The sequence below is a fragment of the Camelus ferus genome, chromosome 19 (genome assembly GCF_009834535.1).
Source record: "Camelus ferus isolate YT-003-E chromosome 19, BCGSAC_Cfer_1.0, whole genome shotgun sequence".
NCBI classification, from domain to species: Eukaryota; Metazoa; Chordata; class Mammalia; order Artiodactyla; family Camelidae; genus Camelus; species Camelus ferus.
The window spans coordinates 2,688,200-2,691,137 of record NC_045714.1 but is presented as its reverse complement, the minus strand read 5'-3'; positions in this window follow the sequence as shown (position 1 = coordinate 2,691,137).

Here is a 2,938-nt window from a genome sequence, read left to right as displayed (position 1 = left end):
GGGAGTTCCAGTAAAACCTGAGGACGTTGTATGAACAGTAATTAAGTAGGGTTCCCATCAGTGACTGGGTTCAAACCCCTGCTCCTCCACCTTACATGTGACCTTGGAGGAGTTCCTTAACATCTTTAAACTTTAGTTTTCTCTAGTGGACGCTAAGTCCGCTTACCTCATAAAGGTTTGGGGAGAATTAACGGGGATGATGCCTGTAGAAGTACTCAGCACAGTACCTGGAACTAATAGATGTTATCTGTTACCACCTCACAGGGTTGGCAGGATTACTCCAAGTAAACCTGAGCCTTCTGTAAATAAACCAGCTCCGTGTAGGCACTGTAGGTGCAGCAATCCTGTCCTGGTGGTGCATACAGTTCACCTGAGAGGCTTGACAGGAAATCAGATGCAGACTCCCCATCTCAGACAGACACAGGAGAACCACATGTTCTGCTTTGCCTGGGACAGTCTTTTTTGGGGGGGGGGGGAATTAGCTTTGTTTGTGTGTGTGTATATATATATATATATATATATATATTTATATATTTTAAAGAAGGTTCTGGGGTTTGAACCCCAGTAGAACCACTAGACTTGCATGCATACCAAGCACACTCTGCCACTGACCTATACCCTCCCCCTCTGCCTGGGACTTTTTTATTTTTTAATATTGACAGTATTGATTTATGTCTTTTGGTATAATTATTAACATTGCCTCCTTTCTCAAAAGGGCCCTGGTTTGGACAATAAATTATGTGGTCACTCTGGACTTACAGAATGCCCAGTTTTGCAAGCTCACCAGCTAGTTCTTAATAGCACTGGAGTGTAAAAATCACAGTGATTGTTACCTATTCTTGCTTTCCATGTTCTCAGTGTATTTTCTCATTCGTTATTCATTCTCTTAATTGATGATCAAAGCACTGAACACCCCAAGTGCCTATCCTGTTTTACCATGTAATCCTCTGCCAGAACCCTGAGAGTTGAAATGATTATATCAAATCTACACATGAGGAAACTGAAGCTGAGGGAGTGGAGAGGAGGGGTGAAGTAATTGTCTAAGTTCACAGCCGTGAAGTAAGAGAACTGGGATTTTAAGCTTAGGGTTTCCAACACCAAAACCCAAGGCTGGTTCCCTAAAACCACACTGCTTCTCTCACTTGTGGAGAAGGGAATCTGGACTCAGGGCAGGTGACTTGTCTGAGCTCACACGGGGATCCTGGGCATTTCCACTTCAGTATCTTGCAGGTCTCTCTAATTTAGAGTGTTAAACACACTCCTCACCTTCGTCTGCCTCCCCAAACTTGTTCCTCCAATATATACCTCATCCCTTCTCTCCATCCTCATTTCCACTGCCTAGAGCAAGCCCTGTTATTTTTAAAAACTTTTTTTTTTTTTACTAAAAATAGCCTACATACAGGAAAGTACACAAAACAGAAATGGAAATGATTTGTCACAGAGTGAAAACCTGGTAAATTACATCATTCAAGTCAAGGTATTGCCAAGCACAGGGTAATCACTGCCTTCACTACTTTCATGATAATCACTTCCTTGCTTTTATAGTGTTACCACCTAAGCACGCATCCCTAAACACTAGTTTCGTTTTACCTGTTTCTTGAATTTTATATAAATAGAATTATATATGTGTTTGCCTTCTTTTGCTCCACGTTGCACTTGTAAGCCTCATCCATGTTACTGCATGTAGATAGTTCATTTTCATTGCTGTGTTCTGTCTTCCAATGTGTATTTCTCTATTCTACTGTCGGGGGCTATCTGAAGCCCCCCACCCCCTACCTCTTTTCTGAATTACTGCTGGTTTAGAGATCAGTCTCCAAACTGGTCTTCTGATCCTCCAGCCTTGCTTCTTTTGTGGTCCCTAATCCACCATGCGAGCACAGGGATCTCTTCAAGTCTGGTCATGTTGCAAATCTGTGATCAAGTCACCCTGGCTTTAAAACCCTTGAATGTCTCCCCATTGACTGCACAATGATGTTCCAAACCCTTAACTTGGCTTACAAGACTATAGTTATAACAAGAGCTACTATGGCAGAGTGTTTACTCTGGGCTGGGCCTAGCACTTTACATATATTCATGTTATTCACAATCTGGACCTTTAAACCATCGTGCTTTCATCCGGTTCCAGAAATATTGAACTACTTGTAATTTCCCTAAATGTGCAGAGTTCTCCCTTGACCCTGGATGTCTGCATATGCTGTTTGCTTTCACTCTCCCTCTGCTTCCTCCCCTCTTTGCCTGAGTCAGCCTTCAGGTCTTAACCTGAGATGTCATCTCTACCAAGCAGCCTTCCCTGAACTTGCCTCCACCCAGGCTAGGCTAGGTCAGCCCCCTTTTCTGTATTCCTATAGCCACCTGCGCTCAGTGTTTGTCCATTTTTCTCCATCCATGAGTCTGTGGACTGCTTAAGGGTGGGGCCAAGTCTTGTCACCCTTGCAGTCTCTGGGCCCAGAACTGTGCCCGACCCTCTATAAATATTTGTTGACCATGGACAGACCACACTGGGTTGAAGTCTGGGTGACTTTTGCAGGTATCCCCATTTCTGTTCCAGGCTCTGGTTTCTGTGGTGGGAACACCAACGCACCCCCACTTTGGGACACCAAGAAAAACAAGAGCTGCCCACTGTGGCAGAGTCCCTGCTGGCAGCCAGGCATCCTCTACCCCTAAGATGGGGAACAGCGGGTTGAGCAAAGATCCTGGGGCTTTCAAGCTGTGTCTCAACTTTTCTGAAGAAGCCTTGCTTGACAGCAGGTCTGGGTTGGGAAAGATGGCTGGAGTAAGCAGAGTTCCTCCAGCTCTGGCCAGTCCTTGTTGGGAGCCTGGTCTCAGGCCCCCAAGGACCCCGGCCTCAAATGAGACAAAGCCCAGTCGCCATATTAGAGTTGAAACATAAACATACAGCCTCAAGTTGCCATATACCTTCAGCCCCTAGTTCTTTCCC